The 18,907-nt window shown below is 43.0% G+C and overlaps 1 pseudogene; it reads left to right on the forward strand.

The window, feature by feature from the left end:
• Window positions 1-210: 210 nt before the first annotated feature.
• LOC116472411 (small ribosomal subunit protein eS1-like) lies at window positions 211-6,568 on the forward strand (annotated as a pseudogene).
• The last annotated feature ends 12,339 nt before the right edge of the window (window positions 6,569-18,907 follow it).

Here is an 18,907-nt window from a genome sequence, read left to right on the forward strand (position 1 = left end):
GAAATATTGAGATACCTTTTTGTTTTTAAAAAAAGATTAATGCTAGTAAGAGTTTATTGAAATAAATGATACCAACTTAAAGCCTTGAAAAATATTTTATCTCAATAGTTTTATTTTTATCCTTTCTCCCATGAGAGAGAGAGAAAAATAAATAAATAAGGAGAAAGAGAGAGAGAGAGATGGGGAGTGAGGGGGAACAAGAAGGTAGATATGGAGGAAAGGAAGAAAAAGAAGAAGGGAGAAGCCTTTCGAACAAAATTTGGCTATGTCAAAAATAAAGTCAGATCGGGTATAGAACAAGATCCTGGAGATGTCAAACCAAGTGGTAAGAAGCCCATTTTACAGGAGTTACAGCAGTTTATAGAGCATAAAGGAAGAATATTTTGACCTTTTTCAGGATTGGCTGTTATGCATGAATATTTCTGTAAGTTCAAGCTGATTTGTCTCGAGCTGATTGATTTAATTTTACTGATTCATGCTGATAAGAATGTAAAGCTTATGTTTTGTGTTTTATGATTAGAGCTAGCCTTTAGGGGAAATAGGGATGACTTAAAGTTTGGTTACTTGGTTATGGCTGATTGGCCTTGGGGTGTATCTTATCAATGGCCTCTATTCTTATTTTTCTTTGACAACCATGCTAATGAGTGATAATAAAAAGAATGAAAGCGCCCTTTTGGCTGTCTGAGCAGCACCATAGTGGTTGGCAAGAACAAGCACCAAAGGTGGCAGAAAGGGAGCCAAGAAGAAAGTGGTTGATCCATTTCCTAAGAAAGATTGGTGTGATGTAAAAGCACCTACTATGTTCAATATAATACTGGGGGCCGGGCACGGTGGCTCACGCCTGTAATCCCAGCACTTTGGGAGGCCGAGGTGGGCAGATCATGAGGTCAGGAGTTTGAGACCAGCCTGACCAACATGGTGAAATCCCGTCTCTACTGAAAATACAAAAATTAACTGGGCTTGTTGGTGCACGCCTGTAATCCCAGCTACTCAGGAGGCTGAGGCAGGAGAACTGCTTGAACCCGGGAGGTGGAGGTTGCAGTGAGCCGAAATTATGCCACTGTACTCCAGCCTGGGCAACAGAGCAAGACTCCGTCTCAAAAAAAAAAAAAAAGAAAAAAAGAAAAAAAAAAAGGAAATATTGGGGCTGGGCACAGTGGCTCATGCCTGTAATCCCAGCACTTTGGGAGGCCGAGGCAGGCAGATCACCTGAGGTAAGGAGTTCGAGACCAGCCTGGCCAATACAGTAAAACCCCATCTCTACTAAAAATACAAAAATTAGCTGGGCGTGGTGGTGGGTGCCTATACTCCCAGCTACTCGGGAGGTTGAGGCAGGAGAATAGCTTGAACCCAGGAGGTAGAGGTTGCAGTGAGCCGAGACCATGCCACTGCACTCCAGCCTGGGTGACAGAGTGACTCCATCTCAAAAAAAAAATAAATAAATAAATAAATAAATAAATGAATGTAAATAAATAAATATTGGAAAGATGCTAGTCACCAGGACCCAAGGAATCAAAATTGCATCAGATGGTCTCAAGGGTTGTGTGTTTTAAGTGAGTCTTGCTGATTTGCCAAATGAGGAAGTTACATTTAGAAAATTCAAGCTGATTACTGAAGATGCTCAGGGCAAAAACTGCTGAACTAACTTTCATGGCATGAATCTTACCCATGACAAAATGTGTTCCATGGTCAAAAAATGGCAGACCATGATTGAAGCTCATGTCGATGTCAAGACTTCCTGTGGTTACTTGCTTCGTCTGTTCTGTGTTGGTTTTACTAAAAAAAATGCAACAATCAGATATGGAAGACCTCTTACGCTCAGCACCAACAGGTCCACCAGATCTGGAAGAAGATGATGGAAATCATGACCTGAGAGGTGCAGACAAAATGACTTGAAAGAAGTAGTCAATAAATTGATTCCAAACAGTATTGGAAAAGTCATAGAAAAGCCTTGCCAATCTATTTATGCTTTTCATGATGTCTTCATTAGAAAAGTAAAAATGCAGAAGAAGCCCAAGTTTGAATTAGGAAAACTCACAGAACTTCATGGTGAAGGTAGTTCTGGAAAAACCACTGGGGACAAAACAGGTGGTAAAGTTGAACGAGCTGATGGCTATGAGCTGTCAGTCCAAGAATCTTGTTTAAAGTTTAGACTTCTAATAGTGACAAAGAAAAAGTCCTATTTGTGGGGGGGGGAAAAAAGAATAAAAGAGACAATTCAGGTAAAAACTTGAAAAAGTCTAATAAACATTAAAAAAACCCAACCTCACTAGTTATCAGATGTGAATTACAATAACATATACCACCATGTTTTAATGATTGAATTATAAAGTGATAAGGGTGCAGTAACTGTCTTACGTTCTTCTCTCACTTACTGCTGTCATAGTGGCTCTGTGTATTTCTATTTTTTTTTTTTTTTTTTGAGAAAGAGTCTTGCTCTGTTGCCCAAGCTGGAGTGCAGTGGTGGGATCTCAGCTCACCGCAAGTTCTGCCTCCTGGGTTCACGCCATTCTCCTGCCTCAGCCTCCAAAGTAGCTGGGACTACAGGCGCCCACCACCCTGCCGGGCTAATTTTTTGTATTTTTAATAGAGACGGGGTTTCACCATGTTAGCCAGGATGGTCTCGATCTCCTGACCTCGTGATCCGCCCGCCTCGGCCTCCCAAAGTGTTGGGATTACAGGCGTGAGCCACTGCGACTGGCTCTTTTTTTTTTTTTTTTTTTTTAAGAAGGGGTCTCACTGTGTCACCCAGGCTGGAGTGCAGCGGCGCAATCTCGGTTCACTGTAACCTCCACCTCCCGGGTTCAAGGGATTCTCCTGCTTCAGCCTCCCAAGTAGGTGGGATTACAGGCACCACCACGCCCGGCTAAATTTTGTATTTTTAGTAGAGACAGGGTTTCACCATTTGGCTAGGCTTGAACTCCTGACCTCAAGTGATCCACCTGCCTTGGTCTCCCAAAGTGCTGGGATTACCGGCGTGAGCCACCTCACCCAGCCGAAATGTAGTTCGTAAAGTTCTGGAAACTGGCAAGTGCTTGGATTCAAGGACAAGGAGTCACAACTGCAGGGGCCTTCTTGCTGTGTCATAACATGTGAAGGCATCACAGGACAAGAAGAGTGAAAGGCTGGCTTTTATCACAAACCCACTCTTGAGATAACTTATTCCCTTCCACTATAACCCCACTAATCTGTTAATTCATGAAAAGATTAATCCATTCATGAGGGCTTGAGGGCTGTCTCTTAAAATTCTCACCTCCTTTTTTTTTTTTTTTAAGAGTCAAGATCTTGCTCTGTTGCCCAGGCTGGAGTGCAATGGCATGATCATGGCGCACTGCAGCCTTGACCTCCTGAGCTCAAGGTATCCTCCCACCTCAGCCTCCTGAGTAGCTAGGACCACAGGTGTGTGCCACCATGTCTGTCTAATTTTTTTTTTTTTTTTTTGAGACGGAGTCTTGCTCTGTCGCCCAGGTTGGAGTGCAGTGGCGCAATCTCGGCTCACCGCAAGCTCCGCCATTCTCCTGCCTCAGCCTCTCCAAGTAGCTGGGACTACAGGTGCCCGCCACCACGCCCGGCTAATTTTTTGTATTTTTAGTAGAGACGGGGTTTCACTGTGGTCTCGATCTCCTGACCTCGTGATCCACCCGCCTCGGCCTCCCAAAGTGCTGGGATTACAAGCGTGAGCCACCGCGCCCGGCCAAATTTTTAAACGTTTTGTACAGATGGGGTCTTACTACATTGACCAGGCTGGTCTTGAACTCCTGTCCTCAAGCAATCCTCTCGCGTTGGCCTCCTAAAGTTCTGGGATTACAGACGTGAGCCACCATGCCTAGCCTGGTCCCACCTCTTAGTAGAGTCACCATGGTAATTAAATTCCAACATGAGTTTTGGAGGGACACAAACCATAGTGGTATGAATACTTTGAAAAGAGTTTGGTGGTTTCTGATTATGTGAAAGACAGAGTTACTACACGGCCCAGCAATCCAACTGTTATATACTTCCCCAAAAGAAATGAAAACATGTCCACACAAAGACTTGTATGCAACTGTTCATTGGAGTTTTTTTCGTAGTATGTATCTCCCAGCTGGAAACAACCAACTGGTGAATGGATAAACTGTTTTACATCCATACAATGCAAAGCTACTTACCAAAAAGAGCTACTTTAGATTTTTCTGTTTGTGAGCCAAAACAAAATAGAAACAAACAAACAAAAAACCTACCAATACACACACAACATGTATGAATCTCAAAAGCATTATGCTGAAAAGAGTTGGGTGTGATGGCTCACACCTGTAATCCCAGCACTTTGGGAGGCCGAGTGGGGTGGATCACTTGAGGTCAGGAGTTTGTGACCAGCCTGGCCAACATGGTGAAAGCCTGTCTTTACCGAAAATACAAAAATTAGCCAGGTGTGGTGGTGGGCACCTGTAATCCCAGCTACTCTGGAGGCAGAGGCATGAGAACCGCTTGAACCTAGGAGGCAGAGGTTGTAGTGAGCCAAGATCACACCAGTGCACTCCAGCCTAGGTGACAGAGCAGGATTGTCTCAAAAAAAAAAAAAAAAAGCATTATGCTAAATACAAGGAGCCAGACACAAAAGATTATACTATATCATTCCACATTTATAAAATTTTAGAAAAGGCAAATATTGTATATAGTGATAGAAAGCAGACTGATGGTTAGATTAATGTGAAATATTTTGTCACGTAATGCAATGGAAATAACATAAATAAAAATAAACAAAAAAGTCAGTGTCTATCATCAAGATAGCTTCTAAGGAAGCTTCTACTGATATTTACAATTTATTGTCTATATCAAAAGCTATTTTATTGTGGTTTTTTGGAGAGGCCAGCGGAGATTAGAGCTCTGCCAAATTACTCTTTTGTGAAGCTAATTTGCAATCACATTCTTGTTATATGGAGAAAAATCCTTGTTCTTGAAGGGAATTCTTGAAGGGAAGGAATGGTTGCTGTCTTACTCTTCTTCATTTTTCCTGCAGATATCTAATGTACATTTACTTGAAGTAAGTCTTATTTGGGGAGTAGCAGTATGTGTCAAGGCACTTAACATTGTGTCAAGGGTCACAGTGCCAAGCAGCATGTCAAGGCAGAGGGAAGATGATTGATGATGTATCCTGAAGAATACTGCAGTCAAAGCTTGGAGAATGAGCTGAGTGCTGTGGAAACCCTGATGACAGGGACTACAATGAGGAAGACCCAGAGCAGCGAAAGCTTTTGCAATCTGGCCAGGGAGACTCTTGGATAACTAGGTATCCTGGATTTATGCAAAGGCTTCACAATGAGATTCCTCAGTTTATAATTTGGATTAACCTGTCATTTCTGTGGGCTCACCCAGGAATTTTCCTTACAGTATGACGTATGACCACTCCCCTATCTCTTTATCAATACCAGGGTGACACCTTCTACCTAGCCTCTTTCTTTCTTCCTTTCTTTCTCTTTCTTTTTCTTTCCTTCTCGCTTCCTTCCTTCCTTTTCTTCCTTCCTTTGTTCTTTCCTTACCTCTTACTTCTTTTTTTTTTTTTTGAGACGGAGTCTTGCTGTCACCCAGGCTGGAATGCAGTGGTACCATCCAGGCTCACTGCAACCTCTGACTCCTGGGTTCAAGTGTTTCTCCTGCCTCAGCCTCCTGAGTAGTTGGGACTACAGGGGTGCACCACCACGCCCGGCTAATTTTTGTATTTTTAGTAGAAATGTTTAGTAGAAACAGGGTTTCACCATGTTACCCAGGCTGGTCTCAAACTCCTGACCTCACGTGATGAACCCGCCTTGGCCTTTCAAAGTGCTGGGATTACAAGGGTGAGACACCATGCTTGGCCCCTTTCTTCTTTTTTTTTTCCTTTCTGCCTCCTTCCCTCCTTCCCTCCTTCTTTCCAGAAATTAGTGTCAGTTCATCCTGTTTCTTTTTTATTGACTAGACCAGGGGTCAGAAAACTGACCTGCAGCCTGTTTTTGTATGACCCATGGGGCTAAGAATGGCTTTGTCTTTTTAAATGGTGGAAAACAAATCCCCAACATGCCTGTCTTTTGAGTTAACGCCTCTCCCAGTCTGGATCAGTTGCTTTCTACATTTGCTGTTTTTGATCCTGTGATTTTCCTTCACCATCACTTTGCGTCTCTCCTGTTTCCTCTATTCCCTTCCCTTCCCTTTCCCTCCCCTCCCCTCCCCCACCCCCTTCCCCTCCCTCCTTCCCTCCCTCCGTCCCTTCTTTCTTTCTTTCCAGGGGAATTGGCAGGGGAGCAGGAAGTCAAATCACATGTCATCATTTGACTCTTGGGACTCCTTCTTCTCACGTTTCTTCTCCTTTGTAGTAGGGGCAGGGCCAGCAGCAGGAGCTACAGAGCTGGGGCAGCAGAGACGGCCACAGCCCTGTGGGAGAGCACACCGGCAACTTGCCAATACCCTGGGCAATGATGCCTTTAATGTTTTTTCCATTCAGCTCACTGATGATCTTGCTGCACTGGTTGCCATTGGGCTTGTTGTTTATATTGTACAAGATCTTCTTGATGTCCTTGGTGCTGGGCAAGGGGTTGCCCCCAAGGGCAGCCAGTAGGTAGGAAGGACGACCTTCTGTGTCCCGGAGGAAAAGAAAGCCATACCTTCCTCTTTTAGTTTGTTCCTTTTCTTATTCCTGTGTTGCTGCTGAGAAATCCAAAGCAATTCTGACTTCCCCACCACCTTTTTGTGCCACCCTCCTACCCCTTCTGGAAGCCTGAGAATCTCCTGTTTGTCCTAGACATTTTACATTTCACAATCATATGCTTTAGTGCAGAACAATTTTCATCTATTATGATGGACACTTTCAATTTGATCCTTCTATTCTGAGTGTGTTTCTTGAACTATTTTTTTTTTTTTGGAGATGGAGTCTTGCCCTGTTGCCCAGGCTGGAGTGCAGCGGCCCAATCTCAGCTCACTGCAACCTCCGCCTCCTGGGTTCAAGCGATTCTTCTGTCTCAGCCTCCCAAGTAGCTGGGACTACAGGTGCATGCCACCACACCCAGCTAATTTTTTGTATTTTAGTAGAGACGGGGTTTCACCACGTTGCCCAGGCTGGTCTTGAACTCCTGAGCTCAGGCAATCCGCCCACCTTGGCCTCCCAAAGTGCTAGGATTTCAGGCGTGAGCCACCACGCCCGGCCTGAACTATTTCATTGTTGATTTCTTCCCCTCTGTTTTACTCTTCCTGGAAATTCTATTATTTGGCTGCTGAACTTCATAGATTTCATAAATGTTCTTACCTTTTTTCTCTCATTTCCTATCTCCTTGTCTTTTTGCCATGCTTTCTGTGTAATTTCCTCAATTTTATCTTTCAATTCTTCATTAAAATGTTCATTTCTTACCATGTCTTTAACGTCTAAAATTTCTTCTTTGTTCTCTGAATGTTCCTCTTTTTACAAAATAACATCTTGTTCTTGTTTGCAGAATGCAGTATCTTTTCTTATCTTTCTCAAGACTGAGAAATGGAAAACTACAGAAACCACAACTTGAAAAACAGCACAGAAACCACAATTTGCAAGACAGATAAACTATGTCAGCAACAGCTCAGCTTGGACCCAGGTGTTCAGGAAACATAAAACCACAGACTTTTTCACAGCCAGCCTTGCCTAGCCTATCAACACAGTCAGTGACTCAGCTTTGCAACTTTTGACCAATTCTTTCCTGCCCTAACTCTACCCTTCCTTCCTGCCCCTCCCCCCACTTTTGTTATCCCCGCCCTAAAAGCATCCTTTGGCTAACCCCTCCCCAATGAAACTTTATAAAACTCAAATGTTAAAGCTAATCGGCATCCATTCGACTGACTTCATTCGCTCACTATCTCCCTTGCCTGGCACATTTCTAATAAACTAAGCTTCCTTAGTTATTGTTGTTTGTTATTTGTTTGTTCTATGTTTTAACCATAACAGATTTCTTTGCTGCTCTTTTATTAGAAGCTTTCTCTTTTTTTGAGACAGAATCTCATTCCGATGGGGTTTCACTATGTTGGCCAGGCTGATCTCAAACTCCTGATCTCAAGTGATCTGCCCGCCTCAGCCTCCCAAAGTGCTGGGATTACAGGTTAAGCCACCAGGCCTGGTCTTTTATTTATTTTTTTGAGATGGAGTCTCGCTCTGTCACCCAGGCTGGAGTGCAGTGGCGCGACCTCGGCTCACTGCAACCTCCATGTCCCGAATTCAAGCGATTCTGCTGCCTCAGCCTCCTGAGTAGCTGGGACTACAAGCGCCCGCCACCATGCCCAGCTAAGTTTTGTATTTTTAGTAGAGATGGGGTTTTACCATGTTAGCCAGGATGGTCTCAATCTCTTGACCTCGTGATCCACCTCCCTTGCCCTCCCAAAGTGCTGGAATTAGAGGAGTGAGCCACTGCGCCCAGCCCACGCCTGGTCTTTTATGAGAAGCTTTGACTGAACATGAGTTAGTTTTCTTTCATCCACATAGTATTCTCTTTCTCCAAGGTGCTTTCTCTGCTTGTGTTCTCTTTGTGTTGCATGATAGAGGCTTACTTTAGAGTTCTGGTAATTTTTGGTTTCTTACGATGAAGAGTGAAGGACTAAAGCTGATTCGAAGTTTGGAGTATACGAAGAGCTCTTGTATTTCTGAGTTTACTGTAGGGCCATTTATTTGTTGGGTAATCTTATCAGTTTCTCTTTTTTCCTCTTGGGCTGCTTTGATTCCTGAGAGAAAGGTGTGACAATCCCCTTCCTAGAGGGTAAAGATCTGGCTGACATGGTTTGGGCACTAAATGATTGATGAAGGCTATGGGGCAGGAGGTGGGGACTTAGCAATCAGCAAGCATGTGATTGTGTAAACCTCCATTTTTGTTTGGTACCAAAGCCCTCAGCTGTACTTGATGTTTCCCAGTCCACAGACTCCAACTTCTGCTGAAATTAGGGAGAAACAGTCATCCAGCAGCATGAAAGCAGGTAGAAGATCCGGGTCTGTTTGTGATTCTACAATATAATCACTTCTGTTTTCAATTTTTCTCTACTTTTGCCACATAATTCAGCTTTCTCAGTTCTTCTGAGTTAGTCTGCAATCATCTCTTTGCTTTTTAGCTTTCAAAGGTTTATCATCAGCCAGGTGCGGTATCGGGGGACCTGCCCCAATAATCACGTAGGTTCTTTTCTGTTTTCCTAAGCATCGGCTGGCTTGAGAAATAAAAGGACAGAGTACAAAAGAGAGAAATTTTAAAGCTGGGCGTCCAGGGGAGACATCACACATTGGTAGGATCCGTAATGCCCCACAAGCCACAAAAACCAGCAAGTTTTTATTGGGGATTTTCAAAAGGAGAGGGAGTGTGTGAATAGGTGTGGGTGACAGACATCAAGTACTTAACAGGATAATAGAATATCGCAAGGCAAGTGGAGGTAGGGCAAGATCACAGGACCACAGGACGGAGGCGAAATTAAAATTGCTAATGAAGTTTCGGGCACCATTGTCATTGATAACATCTTATTAGGAGACAGGGCTTTGAGATCAACCGGTTGGACCAAAATTTATTAGGTGGGAATTTCCTCTTCCTAATAAGCCTGGGAACGCTATGGGAGACTGGAGTTTATTTCACCTCTGCAATCTCGCCATAAGAGACAGGTACGCCCCGGGGGGACCAGTTCAGAGACCTACCCCTAGGTGCGCATTCTCTTTCTCAGGGACGTTCCATGCTGAGAAAAAGAATTCAGCCATATTTCTCCCATTTGCTTTTGAAAGAAGAGAAATATGGCTCTGTTCTGCCCGGCTCACCGGCGGTCAGAGTTTAAGGTTATCTGTCTTATTCCCTGAACAATTGCTGTTATCCTGTTCTTTTTTCAGGGTGCCCACATTTCATATTGCTCAAACACATGCTGTACAATTTTTGTAGTTAACGCAATTATTACAGGGTCCTGGAACCATATACATCCTCCTCAGCTGACAGGATTAAGAGATTAAAGTAAAGACAGGCATAGGAAATCACAAGGGTATTGATTGGGGAAGTGATAAGTGTCCATGAAATCTTTACAATTTATGTTCAGAGATTGCAGTAAAGACAGGTGTAAGAAATTGCAAAAGTATTAATTTTGGGAACTAATAAATGTCCATAAAATCTTCACAATCCATGTTCTTCTGCCATGGCTTCAGGCAGTCCCTCCGTTTGGGGTCCCTGACTTCCTGCAACAATGCAGTGTGGCTCATGCTTGTAATCCCAACATTCGGGAGGCTGAGGCGGGCATATCACCTGAGGTCAGGAGTTCGAGACCAGCCTGGCCAACATGGTGAAACCCTGTCTCTACTAAAAAATACAATAATTAGCCGGGTGTGGTGGCATGTGCCTGTAGTCCCAGTTACTCGGGAGGCTGAGGCAGGAGAATGGCTTGAACCCAGGAGGTGGAGGTTGCAGTGAGCCAAGATTGTGCCACTGCACTCCAGCCTGGGTGACAGAGTGAGACTCATCTCAAAAAAAAAAAAAAGAAAAAAGAAAAAAGAAATGTGAAGACAGGAGATTTGGGAGGGGCCGGGGCAGAATTATAGGGTTTGGCTGTGTCCCCACCCAAATTCTCATCTTGAATTTTAGTTCCCATAGTCCCCACCTGTCGTGTAAGGGACCTGGTGGGATGTAATTGAATCATGGTGGCAGTTTCTCCCATGCTATTGTTGTGATAGTAAGTTCTCACGAGATTTGATAGTTTGTAAGGAGCTTGCCGCTTCACTTGACTCTCATTTTCCTTCCTGCCGCCCTGTGAAGAGAACATGTTTGCTTCCCTTTCCACCATGATCGTCAGTTTCCTAAGGCCTCCTCAGCCATGCTGAACTGTGAGTCAGTTAAACTTCTTTCCTTTATAAATTACCCAGTTTTAGATGTGTTCTTATAGTAGTATGAGAAAGGACTAATACAAGCTATTTCAATAAGCCATAAAAAGCAGTAAAAAGGCCAGACAGGGCCAGGCACGGTGGCTCATGCCTGTAATCCCAGCGCTTTGGGAGGCTGAGGCAGGTGGATCACCTGAGGTCAGGAGTTCAAGACCAGCCTGGGCAATATGGTGAAATGCCATCTCTACCAAAAATACAAAAAATTAACCAGATGTGGTGGCAGGCATCTGTAGTCCCAGCTACCTGGGAGGCTGAGGCAGGAGGATTGCTTGGACCCAGGAGGCAGAGGTTGCAGTGAGCTGAGATCACGCCACTACACTCCAGCCTGGGTGACAAAGCAAGATTCTGTCTCAAAACAAAACAAAAATGGGTCAGGCACAATGGCTCATGCCAGTAATCCCAACACTTTGTGAGGCTGAGGTGGGAGGATCACTTGAGTCCCAGAATTTGAGACCAGCCTGGGCAACATAGTGAGATGCATCTCTATTTATATAATCAAAAAAGAAAAAGAAAAAAAGGCAATATTCCTTTAACAGTGTGAGTGTCTCAAGGACAAGAAATCAGGTATTTCTATTCCCCTAGAGTTGTTTTTCTTTTTTTTTTCTCCCTCTGTTGCCCAGGCTGGAGTGCAGTGGCTCGATCTCCGCTCACTGCAACTTCCGCCTCCCGGGTTCAAGCAATTCTCCTCCCTCAGCCTCCTGAGTAGCTGGGATTACAAGTGCGTGCCACGACCCCCGGCTAATTTTTTTTGTATTTTTAGTAGAGACGGGGTTTCTGCATGTTGGTCAGGCTGGTCTTGAACTCCAGACCTTGTGATCTGCCCACCTTGGCCTCCCAAAGTGCTAGGATTACAGGCGTAAGCCACCACACCCAGCCAATTGTAAGTAATATTTAACTTTAAAATTTTAATTGCCAGAAGGTCAGAGACTGTGGCCAGTAGAATATTCTGTTTAGTAGATATTTTTTCCCTCCATTCTAACTCTAATGCCCTTTGCTCGAGCTAAAGCTTTTCTTCTTAACTCTGTCTTCCTCTAGAATAAGGGAAGACATTTTCGGGAGGTTCTTATTTTCCTCTGACACCTGGCCACAGTCCAATTAGTGCAACACACACCTGAATCTTAGAGTAAGTGGAGCACTGGATTAAACTGCAACTCGTGCCGCACATGTCACTTTTAGCCCTCTCCACAGTGCATTGCACGTAGGATTAGTAGATAGCATTTCATGAAGGCTCACCATGTGCTGGGCATTGTACTAAGAATATTGTATACAGTGTCTCATTTAATCATCACAACACCTTTGTTTTCTGCCATTTTGTGTACGAGGAAATGGAGGGAATGAGAAATTGAGTAACTTTCCCCAAGGCACACAGCTTAAGGTGATAACACCAAGAGAAGTGCCCAGTGTCTGACCACAGAGCCCCTGCTATGTGAGCACTTACATGAGATGTGCTGAACAAATCTTATTTTGTCATTTGCTGAAATAAGATTTGTTCAGCAAATGAACACATTCAGTGAATCTGTTCAGTAGTTCACGGCCAAAATGGAATTCGTTGCCACTGGGTTATGCACCCACATAATCCTCTGTTATCACTTTATATAATACACTCAACACTTGGTGAAAATCCTCAGGAATTTGGAATTATCTTCCTTTTGGACTATTTTCAAGCTATCTCTGAAACAAGAATGTGAAGAAATACAAGGCTGGTAAAGTATTAAATCTGCTACCTATCTCTTAGTGTCAGCGGTTTTCATGTTACATGTCTTTCTGACAAACCAATAGACACCTAACCACATCCTTGTTCTTCATGCTTCCTGTTAATGCTGTTAAAGCTCAGGAAATTGTGAACTTTCAAAATTACTTAAGATAATTTGCAATCTTCCTCAAAAATCACTTTTTGTTGCTTCATCTTGTTGCATAACTTTGCTTTATCCTCATGATAGATCCCATTTTCCACAATTAATTACTTATATATTTTAAATTTGTATTGTATGTTTATGTTCATACAAACAAAAATAAAATAAAATAAATTGAATACATATGGAGTACACTTTATATTTATTTATTTTACTTATTTATTTATTTTTATTTTTTTTCTAGAGGGAGTCTTTCTCTGTCACCCAGGCTAGAGTTCAGTGTCACAATCTCTGCTCACTGCAACTTCTGCCTCCCGGTTTCAAGCGATTTTCCCACCTCAGCCTCCTGAGTAGCTGAGATTACAGGTGTGCACCACCATGCCTGGCTAATTTTCGTATTTTTACTAGAGACTGGGTTTCGCTGTGTTGGCCAGGTTGGTCTCGAACTCCTGACCTCAGGTGATCCACCTGCCTCGGCCTCCCAAAGTGCTAGGATTACAGGTGTGAACCACCGTGCCTGGCCTTATTATTTTTAAAATTTTGTGTGGTTTTTCTTTTTTAAAGTTTTCTTCTTGAATTCAATGACAACGAGCAATGTTTGAAATTATCTTTTGATTTTAAATATCTACTGTTTCTACTTTAAAAATTGAAAGAAACATGATATGTACAAGTTAAAACAATAGAGCTGTTGATGATCATTTACTTTTTTATTGTGACAAAGTATATATTACATAAAATTTATCATTTTAACTTTTTTTTTTTTTTTTTTTGAGACAGAGTCTTGCTTTGTCACCCATGCTGGAGTGCAGTGGCACAATCTCGGCTCTCTGCAAGCCCTGCCTCCACAGTTCACACCATTCTCCTGCCTCAGCCTCCCAAGTAGCTGGGACTACAGGTGCCTGCCACCACGCCCGGCTAATTTTTTGTATTTTTAATAGAGATGGGGTTTCACTGTGTTAGCCAGGATGGTCTCGATCTCCTGACCTCGTGATCCGCCCACCTCGGCCTCCCAAAGTGCTGGGATTACAGGTGTGAGCCACCGCACCCTGCCTTTTTTAACCGTTTTTAAGTGTAACATTCAGTGGCATTACGTACACTCACCATTGCACAACTGCCGCCACTGAATTTCCCCCAGATTGCAGAATTACTTTGGGAAGACTATTTTGGTTATCTGAGGATTTTCAGAGGCTTTCACTTGAGTGTTCTTAATATAACAGCCCTCCCTCACTCCATCAATCAAAGAACAGTTGCTAAATATACCTTTTCCCACCATTCGTTCTGAGACTGGGGAAGTAACCACTGAATGGCTCCATCATGCCATTGGACACACTGGGAAACTGACTCTGGTCAAGGTTCCATCTATCACCTGGGTTCTGTAAACTTCTACTCTGAGTGGTGGACTATGCTGGATTTGTTGTTGTGTTTGTTTCATTTCATCTTACTTTATTTTGTGTCTCCATGGATTAGCATCAGTTCAGAGCCAAAATCAATTAACCCCCCACCAAAAAAAATATTTACCTTTCTCCAGTTTATAGTCACACTGGGAAATGGCCCTACTCGTCTCTGGGGAATGTTTTACTGAAGATCCACAAAACACACCTGTGGCCACATTGCAATGTGCTTTGGGGCTCCAAGTCTGTGAACTAGCTTAGTTTGAGAAACTGGCTAAAAGTGTGTGAATTCCCACTGCAGTGACTTAAACTAGGTTTCTGCCCACTAGACTTAGAATCATTGCCTGGATATGTTAAGAAGTACTTTGGGCTGCCCTTGTATTTAATTCCTACAGTCTTATGACTGATTCCAAGATGTTACATATCCCAAGAGGTCATACCCTCTGATCATACACACTTCATCCCTGTGGGTTACTCTGGTAATTGTACTCACCTTGTGTTATGCAATTTGTGTTCCCCCAAAATCCGTAAGTTGAAACCCTAACCCCCAATGGGATGGTATTAGGAATTGGGGTCTTTGGGAAATAATTAGGTATAGATGAGCTCATAAGGGTGGAGCTCCTGCTATAGGATTAGTGTCCTTAGAGAAGAGAAAGAGAGGAGATCTCACGCTCTTTGCCATGTGAGAAGACAGCCATCTGTGAACCAGGAGGCAAGCCTTTACCACAAACCAGCCATGCTGGCACCCTAATCTCAGGACTTGCGGTCTCCAGAACTTGAGCAATAAATGTTTGTTGTTTTACCTGTCTACGGTATTCTGACTGACTAAACCCAAACTGACTAAGACACCTCATCACTGCAAGCTAAGGATTGCCACTGGCCTCTACCACTCCTGGATCCTTTATTCCAGCTGAGATTAGGAAATTCAATTCCATGGCAACATCCTTTGCCACCATCTCCTGCCGGCAAAGAACAGCTATAACAGAGTTTTATAAGAATGCTCAAGTCTCCAGCCGGGTGCGGTGTCTCATGCCTGTAATCCCAGCACTTTGGGAGGCCGAGGTGGGTGGATCACGAGGTCAGGAGATCGAGACCATCCTGGCTAACATGGTGAAACCCCATCTCTACTAAAAATACAAAAAATTAGCTGGGTGAGGTGGTGGTTGCCTGTAGTCCCAGCTACTCAGGAGGCTGAGGCAGGAGAAAGGCGTGAACCTGAGAGGTGGAGCTTGCAGTGAGCCGAGATCACACCACTGCACTCCAGCCTGGGTGACAGAGTGAGACTCCATCTCAAAAAAAAAAAAAAAAAAAAAGGAACGCTCAAGTCTCCTTACTATTGCATCTGTAATGCCTGGGTATAGAGGACGTCCTCCAGGCTCTTCCAGGGATGAGTGTCTTTCAGAGTGGCAGGGCAGGCTGTTCATAACAGATTCATGCATCATTCTTGTTTCCCTGGGCCTTTAGACTCCTTCCTCTACTTGTATACAATGTTCATAACAGCATTATTCATAATAGTTGAAAAGTGGAAACAACCCAACATGTGTTCATTGGCACCAACCTAAGGCTTAGTGTTCATCTGCCCTTTATTTAAGATGAAGAGGTTTTCCTTGCACATCCATTTATTCACGCTGTTACCAAAATGCCAGGGGTTCTGTCTAGGTACTGCTGCTTGATCACTGAGACAATGGGTATTGCCAGGGAAGAAGGCTTTAGTTGGGTGCTGCAGCTGAGGAGATGGGAGATGAGTTCTAGATCAGTCCCAAATCCATCTCTCTGACTGATTAAAATTAAGGGTTTGTATAACAGAAATGTAACCATTTTTGGGAAAACAAGAATTAGGGAGGGGTAAAGGGGAGGAGTTGGTCAAAAGAAGCAAGTGGTTGCTTAGGCAATCATGATGGGTGAGGGGTCTGGCTCCTCATTGTCCAGATGCAGTGATCTGGAAAGTTTCAGTTCCTTGATAATATCTGGGAGGCCTGATGGTTGGCTTCATGAGGAAGGAACTCAGATTAAGACAAATGTAACTTTCTCAAGTTTTAAGACTGGGAGGGTCGGCCGGGCGCAGTGGCTCACGCTTGTAATCCCAGCACTTTGGGAGGCCGAGGCGGGCGAATCACGAGGTCAGGAGATCGAGACCACGGTGAAACCCCGTCTCTACTAAAAATATAAAAAATTAGCCGGGCGTGGTGGCGGGCGCCTGTAGTCCCAGCTACTCAGAGAGGCTGAGGCAGGAGAATGGCGTGAACCCGGGAGGCGGAGCTTGCAGTGAGCCGAGATTGTGCCACTGCACCCCACCCGGGGACAGAGCGCGACTCTCTCTCTCAAAAAAAAAAAAAAAAAAAAGACTGGAAGACTGGGAGGGTCAGTTTTCTTTCAGTTTCTTTATTTTATTCAAAAGAAACCACAAGTATCAGTTCTATCAGACAGTTGGGCCATTTGCAACCCAAGGCATCTTGAGTTCCCCCTCATCAAGGTAGGGTGACTTTAAATGTCTACAAAGGTGGGATGTGGATTGTCCTCAACTTGTGTGTTTGTTTATAGGGGTGTGTGAAAAAATTCCCCTATCATTCAGCCTTCATGATGGAAGATCTTTTTCTCCTTTCTTCTTCCTTCAAGTCTCTATTTCCTTCCACTTTCCTCTGCAATCAAGCTGCCTGTTCTTCTGTATTCTCCCTATTCCCAGCTGTAATTTTATCTAGTCTTTGTGAATTAAGAAACTGGTTTAAGAAACTGGTTTGTAAGCATGCATTTTAATCATTTCAAGTCACAGTCAAGTTAGCAATTCTTGAACTTTTTTTCTGCAACATTGTGGCCTGGGGAAGGCGGGAAAGGAGCTTTTGGGGGATCATTAAGAGAGCACAGCACAAAGGTATACAGCAAATAGAAGCAAATGTATACTTCAAGACCTAACCATGCCATGTTGTAACAGAAACACTTTTCTCCAGGACTCTTGTTGGCATCACCCCTTAGGATCCAGATATGTTAGAGAAGATACAAATCATTCTTACTTAAAGAATCTTCAAATCAGTAAATATTTTTTGAGGATCATTGCTGTACCATGCACCATACAAAATGCCAGGAATACAACAGTTAAACACAAAACGCACATGGTTCCTGCATTTGTGGACCATGTTTTTATGAATCTCATAGTACCGGCTAGAATTGTGAAATCATTGTAGGCACCATCTCTACTGCAGAGAAGAAAACTTTGGCATATATTGGAGAACTGAGCCTCTAGTCATATTCCAATATTGTCTCCAACTCCCTTTTAATTCAAGGCCTTCTTCATTACAGTACACATCCTAGAATAGAAACTTAGACTAATTGATAGCCTACAAGAGTTGACAAGGCAGAGGAGATGCTCAGAGATAGAAGAGGAGGCTTGTCAGAATTTCCAAGTTAACTACATTATATATCTCAGATGAGAGAAAAAGGGTTTCTCTCGTTAATTAAGAAATTCCTTTGAAGATTAATGAGGACAGAATGCAGGAGGTACAAGAGAATATTCTCAAACCAAACAGCTTTTAACCTGGGAGAATAAAGAGACCCAAAGGGCTAGTCTTTGTCTAGAGCAGAGAAAACACAGAAGAAAATTTAAAAATATTCTTCCATTCCAATATTTGTATAATCTTGAGGAAAAGTCCCTTTTAAGCAAAAGACAAAATCTTTAATCCAGAGGATATAGAAGAAGAAAAAGATTTATGTTTGGCTACATAAAAATTAAAAACAGCATAGTAAAACATGTGACTAAAATGTTAAAAAAAAAAGAGCATTCTGGGGAAAAATATTTGCAACACTTAAGATTGGCACATATATTTCTTACAAGTAATAAGTCCAACAACTTAATAGGAAAATTGGCATTCTACTGACACTCGTTTGAATTTGGGAAAAAAATTTGTTTAAAAAGAAAATTGGCAAAAGATATAAACTACTGTTAAAAGAAAAATAAATATTAAATAGCATGCATTAAATACTAAACAAAATAAATATGGCATATAAACAAATGAGAAGATGTTCAACTGCATTCCTAATTAAGGAAATGCAAATTAAAACAGTAGAAAACCATTTTAACTTAGACGTATAAATCTCCATGGTGCTGGGGAATTTGCTGGAAAATAGACATACTTGGAGCTATAAATCTTTGTAGCTGCATTGGTGGGCAATCTGGCATTTTTTTTTTTTTATACTTTAAGTTCTGGGATACATGTGCTGAACGTGCAGGTTTGTTACATAGATATACATGTGCCATGGTGGTTTGCTGCACCCAACAACCTGTCATCTAGGTTTTAAGCTCCCCATGCATTAGGTATTTGTCCTAATGCTCTCCTTCCCCTTGCCCCCCACCCCCTGACAGGCTCCAGTGTGTGATGTTCCCCTCCCTGTGTCCTTGCGTTCTCATTGTTCAACTCCCACTTATGAGTGAGAATATGCGGTGTTTAGTTTTCCGTTCCTGTGTTAGTTCGCTGAGAATGATGGTTTCCAGCTTCATTCATGTCCCTGCAAAGGACATGAACTCATTCTTTCTTATAGCTGCATAGTATTTCAAAATGTAAAACACAATAGTCTTTACATCAGTCATTTCCTGTTTGCTTTCCGACCCATTCTCTACCCTTCTGCTCTGCTCTGTCCCACAGAGGCTGAGCCCTGCAAACTGCAGTTCCTAAGCCCCTTTGCCAACTGGCTTTCATTTAGAATCAGCCAATGAAAAGTGCTGGCAGGATACTGAAGGGTGAATAATTGAATGGGAGAGACAGCATGTTTCTTTTTTTTTTTTTTTTTTTTTTTTGGAGATAGAGTCTTGCTCTGTC

Source organism: Hylobates moloch, unplaced genomic scaffold (assembly GCF_009828535.3).
Source record: "Hylobates moloch isolate HMO894 unplaced genomic scaffold, HMol_V3 SCAFFOLD_8, whole genome shotgun sequence".
Classification (NCBI taxonomy): Eukaryota; Metazoa; Chordata; class Mammalia; order Primates; family Hylobatidae; genus Hylobates; species Hylobates moloch.